This window comes from Hypanus sabinus, chromosome 25 (genome assembly GCF_030144855.1).
Source record: "Hypanus sabinus isolate sHypSab1 chromosome 25, sHypSab1.hap1, whole genome shotgun sequence".
NCBI classification, from domain to species: Eukaryota; Metazoa; Chordata; class Chondrichthyes; order Myliobatiformes; family Dasyatidae; genus Hypanus; species Hypanus sabinus.
The window spans coordinates 42,581,163-42,598,140 of NC_082730.1; the positions used below are offsets into that span (position 1 = coordinate 42,581,163).

A 16,978-nucleotide genomic window follows, 5' to 3' on the forward strand; every position below is an offset into this window, starting at 1 on the left:
GTTTTAATGTATGAAGTCGAATGTGTTTTAAGATTTGACAACCCCTTATACATGCTTGAAGTGATTCTACTACCATTATCTGAATTATATGCTTTTCTAAAGAGCTCTATCAAGCACATATTTGCCTTGGTTACATTTTTAAGCATCTTATTAACATATTGTTGCATCTGTAAATATCGATAAAAATCTTGTTTTTCTAATAAGTGTTTGTCTTTAAGCATTTCAAAACTGAACAGTGTTCCTTCTTTCATTATGTTGCAAAGAACTGTTATTCCTTTAGTTGTCCAGTCCTTAAATCTAGCATCCAATTTATCTGGTATAGAATCAGAGTCATATGCACACCATTTAAGAATTGCAATATCTCCCTCTGGATTATATTCTTTTATAGTAGTTTTCCATATTTTAAGAGTCAGTTTCACCCATGGGTTATCAATAGTATTTACCTTTGTATGGGGATGGGAAGTACCTGCTTCTCAAAGTTTTTCCATTGAGCGTCATATGATGGGTTGCACCAACATACAAACTCTAGGCCTTTTACCCTGCCAAATATACCTTGAGAGCATCTTGTTCCATTCATTGAATTGATTTTGATTAATCTCTATTGGTAGGGTCTGAAAGAGATATAACAGTCTGGGCAGTATATTAATTTTAATAGACTCAATCCTTGAACTGAGACTGAAAAAAGGAATCCGGCTCCATCTTGCCACATCTTCCTTAATTTTTTTATATAAAGGCTGATAATTACATTCTGATAATTTTGCCAAATCTTTTGGCATAATGATGCCCAAATATTTGAAGGACTCTGTGTGCCATGCCCAGGGCTATCGACTTTCAATTTCTCTTGGTGGGCTATAGTAATATGAAAGTAATTGGGTTTTATCTATGTTGATCTTGTATCCTGATAATTGACCATATTGTTCAAAGGATTGCATCAATTTAGGTAAAGAGTATGTTGGTTGCCCTAGATAGATCAAAATATCATCCACATAACAAGCCCATTTATGCTCTGTCCCTTTAATAGTAATTCCCCTGATATCTTCATTTTGGCTGATGTATTGAGCTAATGGTTCCAGACATAACGCGAAGAGTAGAGGTGACCATGCACAACCCTGTCTCATGCCCCTTTCTAGGGTAAGACTATTTGATAAATATCCATTGATTTTAATCCTAGCAGTCGGATTGTCATATAGTGTCTGTATAGTGTTACGTACCCCGTAACTGGGTGTCTTACCAGCAAAGATAGAAGTATCCATTGGAGTCTGGTACTATTTCCAAAACAGTGTTTATTTGTAAAATATACAAATCAATATCAACAATGCAAATATACCGATAATACACATTAGCAACACTAAACCTAAAAGTGTGGGTATAATAATAATCAATAATAAACAAGCTCTGTCGTTGTCTAGGGGATAATGAATTATCATGGGTAAGTATAAAGTTCTGTTCAGTTCATGTAGGCTGAGGTAGTTGTTGGTTCTTTTGTTGTAACCATTGGAGGGAGAGAGAGAGAGAGAGAGAGGGTGAGCAAACAGTGACAGCTGCAGTCAGTCAAACCTTCCTTTACGTTCTTGATCCGTCGATGTGTTGTTGTGGCCATTCAGTTATGACCCCTCTGTCCTTTAGCTATACCGTTCTTCTATGGTGGACTCGTCACCCAGGCAAGGGTGGACACACACACAAGCCCCCACCGGCCTTGCTATAAACACTGTGAGTTAAAATTGACCGATCCTTCGTTCGGTCTCCGATGCCCCACACATTCTCGTGGGTTCCAACACTTAAGCAGTGCTCACTAGTGTGTCTCCTGGTGTGTCTGAGGGGTGTCTCCCCAGACCTCACTTTTATCCCTACTCACAGGGTCTCAGGTGTCAATCAGTTTTGAATGGCTTAGATCATCAAACCAGCCCACTCCGGCTGTCCACTGAGGAATTTTAATGAACAGAATAGTATAAGGTAAACAATCCTTCTCAGAAGCCATAAGTCTTACAGGAGTCATAAAATGGTGGAACAAGAAGTCTCTCTCCCCTCTCTTATCAGTAACAGATGTTCTGGCATGTTTTTGTTCCATCTCTTTCTCTCTCATTAGCAGCATGGCAACAGTAACGGTTTGTAATTCTTCCAGGGGAAGGGGCATGGGCAACCCTGTACACTTCTGCCCATCAGAGTTGTTCATCCTTCGTAACAATAGTTTTAATAATTGTGTCTTGGAAACCAAATCTATGTAAAGCTCTGTAAAGAAAATTCCAATTAACTGAATCAAATGCTTTTTCAGCATCCACGCTTATCACTATTGCTTCGATTTAATTTTTTTTTGTATGTGAAGTGTCCTTCGTATATTGTCTTGAGTCTGGCATTGTTGTATAAAACCTGACTGATCATTACGTATCAGTATGGGTAGAAACTCCTCTAATTGTTTGGCCATGATGGAGGTAAATAACCTATAATCTACATTAAGAACGGATATTGGTGTAAATGACCCGCATTCCATTTTATCCTTGCCTTCTTTCGGTATAGCTGAGATTATCCCTTCCTTCCAACTGGGTGGCATTTGTGCCTTTTTTAGAGCCCAGTTCAGTGGGGGAGTAAAACAGGAATTAACTCATTTTTAAATTCTTTGTACCACTTTGCCGTATACCCATCTGATCCTGGTGAGTTGCTTAATTTAAGCCTACTAATTGCAGCTTTTAATTCAACTTCAGTTATGTCAGCAGTCATCCTTCTATTTTGTTCTTCGCTTAAAGTGGGTAACTGTCGAGAATTCAAGGAGCTGTCAATTTGGATTATGCTTCTCCCTGGAACTTTGGAATATAGAGTTTTGTAAAACACTTCAAAAGCTTCTTGAATTTCACTTAGCTTATTTTTTTTATCATTTTCGTTCTTGAGTCCCTAATTCTATGAATTGTATTTTCTGCTATCTTTTTTTTCATTTTCCACGCCAGTATTTTCATAGATTTCGATCCACTTTCATAATGTCTCTGTTTCAGAAACATTAAGTTTTTCCTGATTTCTTGTGTAGCCAAATTATTTATTTCATTCCTAATTCTTTTAATTTCTCCTAAGGTATCCTGTGCCAAATTCAATTTGTGTTTTTCTCTAGTTCCTTCAGCCTATTTTGTAATTCCTCTGATGTTTTATTCCTTATTTTTTTCTTATATGAAGATATGAAGATATCGCTATAATTTTCCCTCTTAAGACTGCCTTCAGAGTATCCCATAAAATGAGAGGTCAAACCTCTCCAATATCATTAAATTCTAAGTAGAGACCAATTTCTTTTTTAAATTTGTTCCTTAAAGTACGGATCATCGGTCCACATGGGCCGGTTTGAGGTGGTCCACCGTAAGAACCTCCTCTTTCCCCCCAACGTCCAGCACGAACGTGGACCTGTTGTTCCGGAGCACCATAAACGGCCGCTCGTATGGCCGCTGCAGCGGTGGCCGATGCCCGCCCCTTCATACAAACACAAAAATTACAGTTGTGCAGGTCTTTGGGTACGCAGGTCGGATTCTGCCCGTGCTGTGAAGTGGGTATGGGGGCCAGGTTACCGAGCTTCTCACGTAGTCTGCCCAGGACTGCTGCGGGATCTTCCTGCAGGGGGCCCACAATATCCACATGAATGTGGTCGAAATGCCGGTGGGCGTGTTGGAACTGCTGCGGTGGGGCTTTGGTGTGCTGCTGCACCTTGGCCGTCTGGCAGTGCATGCACGTTTTGGCCCATTCACTGACCTGTTTGCGGAATCCGTGCCAAACGAACCTGCTGGAAGGATGCACCAAGTTATGAATGGAGTTGAAAACACGGCGCCGCCAGGCTGTCGGGACGACGGGACGGGGCTGGCCGGTGGTGACGTCACAGAGTAGGGTCCTCTCACCCGGGCCTACAGGGAGGTCCTGGAGCTGCAAACCGGAGACTGCGGTTCTGTAACTCGGAATCTCCTCATCCGCCTGCTGTGCCTCTGCCAGTGCCTCAAAGTCTACCCCTTGGGAAAGGGCATGAACGATAGGGCGAGAGAGCGCATCCGCCACGACATTGTCCTTACCCGAGACGTGCCGGACATCCGTCGTGTATTCAGAGATGTAGGACAGGTGGCGTTGCTGGCGGGACGACCAGGGGTCGGATGCTTTCGTAAACGCAAAGGTAAGCGGTTTGTGGTCCGTGAACGCGGTGAAGGGCCGACCTTCTAGGAAGTACCTGAAATGCCGGATTGCCAGGTAGAGCGCCAACAGTTCCCGGTCGAAAGCACTGTACTTGAGCTTGGGCGGCCGCAGGTGTTTGCTGAAAAACGCCAGGGGTTGCCAGCGACCTGCGATGAGTTGCTTCAGTACCCCACCAACTGCCGTGTTAGATGCTTCCACTGTGAGGGCGGTAGGGGCGTCCATTCTGGGATGTACTAGCATTGCGGCGTTCGCCAAAGCTTCCTTCATTTGAACGAAAGTGGCGGCGGACTCCTCGTCCCAGGTAATATCCTTGCTCGGACCCGACATCAGGGCGAACATCAAGGCATGATCCGGGCAGCTGAAGGGAGGAAGTGGTGGTTGAAATTGACCATACCTGCAAATTCCTGAAGGCCTTTGATCGTGGTGGGTCGGGGGAAGTGGCGGACCGCATCTACCTTAGCGGGCAGAGGGGTTGCCCCGTCTTTAGTAATCCTGTGGCCCAGGAAGTCAATGGTATCGAGTCCGAACTGGCATTTGGCAGGGTTGATTGTAAGACCGTACTCACTCAGTCGGGCACAGAGTTGAAGGAGGTGGGACAGATGCTCCTGACGACTGCTGCTGGCTATGAGGATGTCATCCAAATAGATGAACGCGAAGTCCAGGTCCTGTCCCACCGCGTCCATTAACCGCTGGAACGTCTGTGCGGCATTCTTCAGGCCGAACGGCATGCGGAGGAACTCGAAAAGGCCAAACGGGGTGATGAGAGCCGTTTTGGGGACGTCGTCAGGATGCATTGGGATTTGATGGTACCCTCGGACGAGGTCTACCTTGGAGAAGATCCGTGCGCCGTGCAGGTTTGCTGCAAAGTCCTGAATGTGCGGCACAGGGTAGCGATCCGGTGTGGTAGCCTCGTTCAGCCTGTGGTAGTCGCTGCACGGTCTCCAGCCTCCCGTCGCTTTGGGCACCATGTGCAGGGGGGAGGCCCATGGGCTGTCGGACCGCCGGATGATCCCCAATTCCTCCATCCTCTGGAACTCCTCCTTCGCCAGTCGGAGCTTGTCCGGGGGAAGCCGCCGAGCGCGGGCGTGGAGGGGTGGTCCCTGGGTCGGGATGTGGTGCTGTACACCGTGTCGGGGCATGGCCGCGGTGAACTGTGGTGCCAGAACCGAAGGGAAATCTGCCAGGACCCTGGTGAAGTCATTGTCGGACAGCGTGATGGAGATGAGGTGAGTGGCTGGCAACTGGGCTGCACCCAGGGAGAACGTCTGAAAGGTCTTGGCGTGTACCAGTCTCTTCCTGGGCAGGTCGACCAGTAGGCTGTGAGCCCACAAAAAATCCGCACCCAGAAGCGGTTGGGCTACGGCGGCCAGTGTAAAGTCCCACGTGAACTGGCTGGAGCCGAACTGCAGCTCCACCTGACGGGTGCCATAGGTCCTTACTGTGCTGCCGTTCACGGCCCTCGGGGGGGACCCGGTGCCCTGCTGCGGGTGTCGTAACTCGTCGGAGGTAAAACGCTGATTTTGGCACCAGTATCGACCAAAAACCGGTGTCCCGACCTTCTATCCCACACATACAGGAGGCTATCCCGATGACCAGCCGCCGTAGCCATCAGCGGCGGCTGGCCCTGGCGTTTCCCGGGAACTTGCAGGGCGGGCGACAACGGCGGGCTTCTGCGCCCCACCGCTGGTGGTAGAAGCACCAGTGTTCCTTGGGCCGGGGGTTGGCGGGCTCTGCGGCCGGGCCTGGACTGGTTTGCTGCTGGGAGCGGGGCTGGGTGATCTGCGCGAACGTGGAATTGGGCTTCGGCTTGCTGGAACCATAGGTTCGGTCGCTGTGTCCAGAAACCCAGCAGTTTCAACGAAACCCCATGAACAGAGGCGATGTCGGTCATTTCTGGTCCAAAAATCGTTTGGACCGTCGGGGTCACCAATTGTAGCGGTGTGCTACACGCAGCGCTAAAATTACGACACGGAGTCGGTAACTGCAGTCGAAGGAAAAAACTTTATTTGAAATCCTCAGCCTCACTTTTAAGCCTCCCTCAACCTGCCCCCCGTGGTGCAGAGGCTCCAAAGCTCTGTGCTCGCAAACCCCCGTAGGCTATCTAATTGTGAGCCGGTTCGGATGTGCCAGGAAATGGGTCGCCACATTATGCTCATTATCACTTAAATGAGTTTCTTGTAAATATACTACATGGGCTTGTTCTTTTTTCCTTTTGGATAAAATTCTCTTACATTTGATTGGATTTAATAGCCCATTTACTTTAAAAGAAATGAATTTTACCTTGTCCTTAGCCGTCTGTATTTATCTGTCAATGAATCATTGAAATTAGAATAGAACTTAATCCATCTACTCCCTGAACAAATAAGAACCAAGAAACTCAAATAATAACAAAAATGGCAATGAACGTGTGATTCCAAGGCTGAGGTCTCTAGTAAATGACCCTGCGTTGAGCTAGAGGAAATGTCTAGCTGTGGGGGATAACCCCTCCTACTTGTGAGTTGAGGGCCCCCATTGCAGTATTCATACAAGTCAGTGAACAAATCCATTGCACAGAAAAGATTTCCCTGTGTACTCCTATATTTACATATATATGCATGCGCGCTCGCGCACACACACACACACACACATATATACACACACACACACACACACACACACACACACAATCCACACGTACATGCACACATATGTACATATCCTCATTTTGGTGGGGAAAAAGAAGTAAGTGAGTGAATAAAGAATAACTAAGTAATATAAAATCCACATTATAATATGTATTTCTCGAGCTAGGTATATCACCGTGTACTTTTGCTTCTGTTTAGCTTCTCAACATTTTTAAAGTTGGCCAAACCTTATGGCTCTTCTGAAGTGGGTGAGGACTGTGTTTGGGAAACTCCTGGTCTCTTCCCGATATGTTTCTCTCGGCCTCCTCCTGTCTCCTGCCTTCTCGTTTCTCGCAGTATTTCCCAAGCCGAGCGGGACAATTCCTCAACCAGGCTTTCCTTCGTTTTGTTCACGCTCACGGGCAACCCTCTGGCCTTCTTCTCTGTAGTCGCCTCTTCCATTGTCTGGTACAACTGCGTCCTGTTGTCATAAAACACTTGAAGTTTAGCAGGGTACGGAGTTTGAAATCTAATCTTATTTTGCTTCAATACTCGCTTTACTTGGGAGTATTCTTTGTGTTTCTGCAGGACCGAGGGAGGGGGAAGGGGAATCTTGGTCAAAATATATTAATTTATCCTCTAAAAACACTCTCTTCTTACCCCACGCCCTTCGTAGAATCTCCACTTTGGTGCTGTACCAAAGGAATTTAATTATTATTGAGCGTGGTGTTCTATCCTGACTATGTTTTGGGACTACTGCGCCCAGCAGCCGCCTCGCTAGCACGCGGTCGGGTCGGAGAGCCGCTCGCTGCACACCTCTCGGACACAGGCTCCGTAGTGTCGCTTTTTTTATTTCCATTTCTTCTCCCCATTCTTGCCCCTCTTTTCAGTTCAAATATTTTTCAAAAACTATTATATTTGACGGGTTAATGGGGCTTAATACGCGTTTTTCCGGAGGAGCTAGTGACTTAAGCTGCCTTTCTCGATGATGACATCACCGGATACCCCCCCTATCCCACTTGCACTTTGTCTCCTCTTCTAGCTACCCATCACCTCTCTCATGATTCTGCCTTCTTCTATACTGCTTTCCCCTTAGATTCCTTCTTCACCTCTCCTGCCTATCTCCCCCCGTTTCCCCTCCCCCACCCCTTGATCTTTCCTCAGATTGGTTTTCCACCTTCCCCCTACCTTCTTTATGGGGCGCCCTGCCCCCTCCCTCTTCAGTCCTGACGAAGGGTCTCGGCCCGAAACGTTGACTGCTCATTTCAACAGATGCTGCAGCTGCCCGATCTGCTGAGTTCATCCAGCTTGTTTGTACATGAGGTTTTGAATATCTTGTTCATAACAGCATAATATTTACAGTGTTTTGATTGCAGATGAAGAGATTGAATAAAAACAATTCAACTAGGTAAGTGGTGGGAAATCCCATAAAAAAATGAATTTGGCTTTCTCTCAGAGTTTTGGAAAATTATTGTGAATATCACTGGTATCCAGAAATGTTGCCTGCTGCACTTGAATTTTGCTTGATTTGTTATCTCACTGTGCAGCTTAATAAGATATTCTTGCAATGTGATGTCAATATCATTCCCATCTCACAATATCTCCCAATGTTCTTCCAACGTTATGGTAGTCAGGTACTGATGGTGGACACAGTGTATGCAGAAACATCAGGAACAGCATTTTTTGTATGAACAATGAATTCTCTGTATCTTCCTATCATCGAAAAAGCATTACCAGATACACAAGGCATTATATTTTGCAGTGGATTTTTTTTTGAAGAAATAGCTCTTGATTTCAAATATAGTTTCACGTTTGGTATCTGCCTTAAGCTTTCAGGCAAAAAGTCATTTTCTCACTGGTGTAATCTCATGTGAAAAGTATCAGTATTGAATATACATACAAAAATAAATTTAGCTTTTTAGTATTTCTTAGATGTGTGTCAAGTATTTTTTAAAATGCTACAATATATTGAAATTCTATGGGGCAGTAAAGAATGTAGGCTTGTCAAGAAAAGTGAATTGAACTTCCTTTCAAAATATGATGAGTATCAGGGATTTAATGGAGATAATAGTGGCAGATAATGTTGCAGTGGTGGACTTCATTCGTTTTCAACTCTGCAATTTAGTCATTACTGGCAGATGGTCCCACTGCAGTAACTGCAGCCTTCACGTCATATTTTATAAGTATAACACGTATGGGTCAGTGGGAGGCCATCTGAACCAGCCTCCTGCTTGACACTTGCTGACTGGCTTAGCTGCAGACAGCCTTGTGAGGTAGTATTCATGAATCCGATGGTAGAGTGCAAAAAGCTCTTCCTAAAATGTTGAGTGTGGGTCCTTGGTCTTATATACCTCCTCTCTGATGGTAGCAATGAGAAGAGGCATATTCTGAGTGATGGAGCTGCCGCCGTTTAGTGTTACCACCTTTTGATGAAGTCCTTGATGCCAAGGAAACTGGTGCCCATTATGAAGTTTATGACCCTGCGTCGCTTTTCCCGACCTGTGCAATTGCACCTCCATATATGAAGTTTATGCAACCAGTCAAAATGCCTGGTATATACTACATTGAGTGGAGTCCCATGTAAGATCGTAATGAGGTAGATTGTGAAATCAGAACTCTCTTTTTATTGTACTGCAGGAAGCTGGTTTCCATGATGTGATGTGCTGTTTCCACAACACTCTTCAATTTCTTGTATTCACATCTAAATCACAATGTGAAGAGAACTACAGAGCTATTCAACAGTCTATTAACTGCAAGATGGAAACTGTAACTGACAAGTCCGTTCCCCTCTGTGCTGAAGATGATGTTGTCTTATTACCTTGTCTCTGGAATATCGTTTGAAGCTCTGACCATATTCCCTTGCAATAGGCAGCAGTTCTGTATCTGACCGAAGTAACTCCACACACTCACGGTGCAGATGGTCCTCAGAGTGTCACCGTGTATGGCTGCCACCTTCTTTGGCTGGTTAACCTGCCGGAAATTCAGTAAGAAGGGCCAGAAGTAGGAAGCTGGACCAGAAATTGAGCAGTTGAGTGGGAGAATGGAATCTGTGGCAAGAGGCCAGGAAGTGAGGGAAAGATCTCTGTGGGGTGAGGTCGGCTGGGGAGTGGAAGCGACCGAGGAGAAGGGTGGACAGCTAAGATGATTCTGAAAGCAAGAAGATTCAGGCAGGCAGAGGAGTGGATGGGAGCGACACAGAGGCAATGGGGGGGCTTCCAGAGTTAGAAAACTGGTGTCTGAAGGTAAGATAGTGAAATCAAATTGAAAAGATGAGTTGTTATATTTCATCAAAATCAGATAGCTGGAATCCTAATTCTTATGGAGTAGATGAAGGTAAAAAAGGGTTAAATAGATCTGTCTATGTTTACTTGAGAGAGTTTGAAAAATTAAGTGTATTGGCAGAAATGTATAACTTTATTTTCTTCTGCTGCTGTAACCCATTCACTGGCCAGCTGGTGGCGCAATGGCATCAGCGCCGGACTCCAGAGCGAAGGCTCCCAAGTTCGAATCCAAGTCTGGCCACCCGCGAGCACACTTTCCTTCCGTGCCGGGTTGAGCGTCAAGCCTCGTAAAAAATATAAGGGTCGAGTCAGGAATGTTCATATTATGACTTGGTTAACCTGAAAGAAGACCAATCCTGACATGACGTGCCAGACTAGAATGACCAAGAGTGTCTGGAGCAACACGCTCAAAAAACCCATACAATTCAAAGTATGACATTTTGTGCATTCAGACATGCTTTTATGTACACCACTCTTATAACGCATGATTATCTGAGTTATCAGCTTGAACTAATCTGGCCATTCTCCTCGGACCTCTCTTGTTCACATGGCATTTGTGCCCACAGGACTGCCGCTCACTGGATGTCTTTATTGTTTATCCCATTGTTTTCTGTAAATTCTAGAAACCGGTGAGTGTGAAAATCCCAAAACAATATCAGTTTCTGAAATACTCAAATCACCCCATCAGGCATCAAGAGTCGGTCCACGGTCAAAGTAACTGAGATCACATTTCTTCCTCCGTTCTGATGTCTGGTCTGAATAACAACTGAACCTCTTTGCCACATCTGCATGCTTTCATTAATTGAGTTGCTGTCACGTGATTGGCCAATAAGATTGTTGTATTAACAAACAGGTGTCTGGGTGTACCTAATAAAGTGGTCATTGAGTGTACTTTAAGACTGTTTGCAATTCTGTAAAGTTTAGGCAGTATTAATAAGTAGAAAAGACTGTGACTCAAAAATGAATGCGGATTCTGTTCCTCGCTAGTGCTGAATTCATCTTTCTGTTTGCTCTCTCTTTCTTGGCCACTACCTCTCTTTTTACCTCTCCATGAAATAATCTAGGCTGTCCTTTTAAAGATTAGCTTTATGTATCACGCATACATTGAAACAGTCAGTGAACTGCCTGATTTTGTGTCAATGTCCAACACAGTCCACGGATATGGTTAGCGGGGGGAGCGGGGTGCAGAAGGCAGCCCGCAGTTGTTGCCACAGTACTCGGACCAACAAAACATGCCTACCATTCACCAACCTGAACCCGGACATTATTGGAATGAGGGAGAAAACCATAGCACCCAGAAGCATCTATTCCAGTCATACAAAATTCTTCCAGACATTGGTGAGAATCAAACCCCAATTGTGATCTTTGGCACTGCAAAATGATTGCACTGATCACTTGGCAATAGTGATATCCTAGCTGGTAACTTATAGAGGAGTTCTGAACTCTTGCTTGATTGGAACAGGTCTTGGTAACCATGTTCAACTGGGCTTATGGAATGACTCAATGAGGAGGTACCAGTTTAATTGTTTAACTGCCCCTTGTCACTGGTACAGCACTGTAGAGTGACAGTGCAACACTCTCACAGTGCTAGCGATGACCAATCAAGGTTCAATTCTGCTGCTATAAGGAGTTTTTACATTCTCCCCGTGACCACATGGATTTCCTCTGTGTGCTGAGATTTCCTTCCACCTTTCAAAGATGTACGGGTTAAATTTAGCAAGTTGTAGGTGTGCTTTGTTGGCACTGGAGGTGTGGTGTTACTTGCAGATTGCCCAGTACCACCTCACAGTGTTGGTCGTTGATGCATTTCATTTTATGTTTCAATGTACATGTGAGAAATAAAACTCATGTTTTTGATAAAGCTAAGCTTGCGCTATCTCATCTCGTACCCACTGATATCACCGAAGGAAAGATGCTTGGGTGTGACTATGTACAGACAGTTTCTGTCAGAAACACCAGGATGCAATTGCTTGCTTCCGGGAATCGTGAGAGTAAACAGTACACATGGCAGAAATTCCACAAAAAAATTGAGTGATGAGCACAAAATAGAGTGCAATCAAGAATCCTGAATCACAGTGAAGACAGATGTAAATATAAGCTGTATCTCTGCATCTTGCATCTTGGTCAGGCTAGGGTTTTATTCCTTAGTACGTGAAATGCGTCATTTGTATCAATAATAAACAGTGTGAGCATTGTGCTGGTATAACCCGCCAGAGACGCCATGCTTCCAAGCACCGACATAGGCGCACAATCTACTAACTGACCTGCATGAATTTGAAATGTGAAGAAACCCACACAGTCACCTCCTTACAGACAGCGGTGGGAATTGAACCTCGACTGGTGAGTGCTGGCACTATTAAGCTTTGCACTAACTGACAGCTAATGAACAAGATGGAGAGTGCAGTTAATTAAAGCATCTGTCAGACCATGATGTGTCACAGAGCCCTACAGCAGGGAAAAGGCCCTTTGGTTTACTATCTTAATGCAGACCCATCTATAGTGGCCCAGTTATCTGCATTTGATATGTAGCTTTCTACAACTTAGATATTGAATGGACCCAAAGATATTTTAGGGTGATACTTATTCTGGTTCCAAGAGCAGCAGTATAATTCATGTGAGATTCCAACAGCACAAACTTGGACTTAGGTATTTACTGCATGAGGGGTACCTGCCGAAAAGGGAATGTCTGGTGTGCCAAAGGACGTTACTGATAATAGCTCCAATTGAAGTTGTATACTCAGGCTGGATAATGGACATGTACTTAAGATGAGAAGTGGTAAATTCAGAAGAAATATATGGGACAGGTTTTTTTTTCTTCCACACAGAGTGGTTGCTGCCAGGGATAGTAGTAGAGGCAATTATAATGGAGATATTTGAAAAGGCTCAAAGATATGGACATTGTGTAGGCAGAAAGGATTAGGTTAGCAAGGAATTATTTACTATTTTAAGGTTGTTATAGCCAGGGGTGGTAATGGGGACAAGATTCCATTATCTATTAAGTGCTCCCAGTGGCATGTGCCTCTGATAACCAAATTCAGCTACTGGTATTAATGTGTGGTTTAGCTAACAAGCCCAATGAAACCATTTCTAATAATGGCAGAAGGGAAACGGAGGGTTACTGTCATCTTAAAATCAGTAACTTTGGGTAGATGAGGCTCGGCAACTGTGGTTGGCAGCTCATCTAAGAGAAGGAAAACTCTGATCTCAAAGGTCTGCTACCTTGCTGCAATACCCACTCTTGCGGAAGGCTTTGGGAGTAAACCCTGAGGGAAAATTCCAGAAGTGGAATACCTAAGGCATTCCATACTGAGTTCAACGCTGACTGGCAACTTCTGTGATGCTTCTGGTATCAAACTGTATCGGTCTCTGCCTTTGGATTCATCAGATGTGTGGAGGGGGGGAGCTTGCTCTCTATGTGGCACTGCCTAGACATCTGGGACGCAACATCCATGGTCACCTCTGACTGACAGAGGCCCTCATCACCACCAATAGTGAAGGATTTGTGCTACAGAAATTTTACTGGTCATTGTAAATTGTCCAGTGATTCGGCTGGATTTCAACAGGTGGGCTGTTGGGTGGTGCTGCTCATTGGGACAGAAGGACCTGCTCCATGCTATATTTCTAAATAAATAATGAGCAAATTGTGTTACTCTGAATTCCCAGGATCAGCAGAATCTCTTGTCTTTATGAACCGGAACCTTTTGTTCTAATCTCTGCTGTCGTTTTTCTCCTCCCCTCCATTCCCACCCCTGAACCCCTGCAGAATGTGACAACATCCAGGAGTTGAAGCCAGGTCATCAGTCGGAGGTCATGCAGTGGTACACCAAGGAGATGCCCACCAGCCGCTGCTTCACCATTGTCTTCAAAGGCAGGAATGAAAACACGGACCTGGTGACCCTCAATGGCACAGAGGCCTGCCTCTGGATCTATGTCTTCACCAAACTCAAGAAGAGAGACTGCAGCATCGACCTGAGAGTGTGACTGGACCAACGTCGTTTGCGGTGTGTGCCGGGGGGTGGGGGGGGGGTGGTGGTACACCAGAGAGGGAGGATGCCACTTCACCCAATATCTTCACTGACAGCAGTCCCCAAGTCTGCTCCCACCCCATGTGGAAGAGCAAAGGCAGTAGGCACATGGGAGTAAACTCCCATCCAAGTGACCGTTTCCTTACATAAGACAATAATACAGTGGTTGTCAATATTGTTGATACAATCAGTATGAATGTTTCAATAGTTTCAGATCACTAGTATCTGTTGTGAGACTTGTTAACAGTGGCAGCAATACAATGGAATACAGGATAAAAAACTAGAAAAATACTTGAATTACAGTAAATATATGTTTATTAAATAGTTAAATTAAAAATAGTAGTGCTAAAACAAAATAAAAAAGTGATGTAGTCTTCATTGGTTCAATAACCATTTAAAAATCTGATGGCAGAGGGAAAGATGCTGTTCTTGAATTGATGTGTGTGTGCATTCAGGCTCCTGTACCTCCTTGTCAACAGTAATAATGAGAAGAGGGCATGTCTGGGTGATGGGGGTATACTCTGGTGGTTAATACCTATGATAGAGCTGACTTACAATTTTCTATAGCTTCTTTTGCTCCTGTGCGGTAGCCCTACCCCATACCAGACACTGATGCAACCTGTCAGAATGTTCTCCATTCTACATCTGTAGAAGTTTGAGTGTTTTAGGTGACAAACCAGATCTTCTAAAACTCCTCATGAAATATAGCTGCTGTCTCACTTCCATAATAGCTGCATCAATATGTTGAGACCACGTTATATCGTCAGATATTGACACCAAGGAACCTGAAGTTGCTCACTCTCTCCACTTCTGATCCCTCTGAGGATTGGTTTGTGTTCTGTCGTCTTACCCTTTCTGAAATCCACAATCAGTTCTATAGTCTCACTGACATTGAGTGCAAGGTTGTTACTACAACAACACTCTACTTGCTGGTATTTCTCACTCTACTCCTTCTCATCACTATCTGAGATTCTGCAACCATCAGCAAATTTCTAGATGGTATTTGAGCTGCGCCTCGCTACACAGTCATGGCCTTAGAGAGAGTAGAGCAATTGGCCAAGCACACATCCCTGAGGTGCAGCAGAGTTGATTGTCAGTGAGGAGGAGATGTTATTACCTATCCGCACAGATTGTGGTCTTCCAGTATAATGTTGAATCAGGTTTGTGGGTCTGGCAAGAGTTACAGAAAGCATCTCTTTGAATGGGTATGTTAACCATTGATGCACCATCGATAACTCTCGGAGATCTGAGTCAAGGTAGGCTTTTATTAGCTGGAAGGAAGCACAGTCAGCAGCAAGAGCGCACCACAGAACATCCTGGAGACTGAGGGAGGAGCAGTACCTCCAATTGCCTTTATACAGGGGTCTGTAGGAGGAGCCACAGGAGCAGTCAGCGGTGGGGGGGGGGTGTCCAGACAGGTATATGTAGTTCACCACATTCACCCCCCCTTTGTTTTAAAAGAGAGTCCCCATGGGGTGAAGTTACTTACAAGTATATTTACAGGTTAAGTCTATCAGGTGGTGGAATCTGTCGCTGTGATCTATGTAGCACCGGCGGTGATTGCACAGGAGATGGTGGAGGTGCTGGTTCCGGCCTGACTTGAGGTGTCAGCCCATTAGGCGTCAGTGATCCCTTATGTGTGTGCGAGGCGCCTGGTATGGGAGTGTCGTGAGGTGTCTGTGTAGGGCTTGGTGTGTGTGTGTTGTCAGGTGGGTATACGCCTAGGTGGGTGCAGGGTTCGTAGTTACCGTGGAGTGTTCAGGGTAGTGGTCTGCTGCTCCTGCGGGCGCTAGGTCGCAGACGGAGACAGTGTCCTCCCGCCCATCAGGTAAGACCACGTAGACATACTGGGGGTTCACATGGGGGTGAACCCTCTCGACCAGTGGGGAGTATTTATTGCCCCGTGCATGTTTCTGGAGCAGCACTGGCCCTGGGGACGTCAGCCAAGCCAGTAGGGTGGTCCCAGTGGCAGACTTCCTGGGAAAAGAAAAGAGGCGCTCATGAGGGGTGGCATTGGTGGACGTGCATAACAGGGAGCGGATGGAGTGGAGTGCCTCTGGGAGGACCTCCTGCCATCGAGAGACCGGCAACCCTTTTGACTTAAGGGCTGAAAGTATGGCCTTCCACACTCTGGCATTCTCCCTCTCCACCTGTCCATTTTCCCGGGGATTATAGCTCTTGGTCCTCATAGTAGCAATGCCCCTAGCCAGCAGGTACTGGCGCAGTTTGTCACTCATAAAGGAGGGCCCTCTATCACTGGATATAGCAGGGATATCCGAACAGAGTGAAGAGCTGGCGCAGGGCTTTTAGGACGGACGTGGCAGTGGTGTCGGGGCAGGGGATGGCAAAGGGGAACCGCGAGTACTCGTCGATAATGTTGAGAAAGTAGACATTGCAGTCGGTGGAGGGAAGGGGGCCCTTAAAGTCAACTCTCAGTCGCTCAAAGAGGCGGGTGGCCTTGATAAGTTGCGCCTTTTCAGGATGGTAGAAGTGTGGTTTGCACTCAGCGCAGACTTGGCAGTCCCTGGTCATCGTCCTGATGTCCTCAAGGGAGTAAGGCAGGTTCCGGGCTTTCACGAAATGGTAAAATTGGGTGACCCCTGGGTGGCAAAGATCTGCATGGAGGGCGTATAGCTGGTCGAGCTGCGCGCTGGCACACGCTCCCCGGGGTAGGGCATCAGGGGGCTCATTGAGCCTTCCAGGCCGGTACAGGATATCATAGTTGTAGGTGGAGAGTTCTATTCTCCACCACAAAATTTTATCACTTTTGATTTTGCCCCGCTGTTGGTTGCTGAACATGAACGCAACTGAGCGCTGGTCGGTCAGCAAGGTGAACCTTTTGCCGGCGAGATAGTACCTCCAGTGCCTAATAGCTTCCACTATGGCCTGGGCTTCTTTGTCCACCACGAGCGCCGAA

The 16,978-nt window shown here is 45.8% G+C and overlaps 1 long non-coding RNA gene across 1 annotated transcript in view; it reads left to right on the forward strand.

The window, feature by feature from the left end:
• LOC132381302 (uncharacterized) overlaps nucleotides 1-13,973 on the forward strand; it is a 34,897-nt gene extending 20,924 nt beyond the window's left edge. Inside the window, exon 4 of the long non-coding RNA XR_009508001.1 lies at nucleotides 13,800-13,973. This is a non-coding gene — a long non-coding RNA (uncharacterized LOC132381302). The remainder of the gene's footprint in view (nucleotides 1-13,799) is intronic.
• Nucleotides 13,974-16,978: the final 3,005 nt, after the last annotated feature.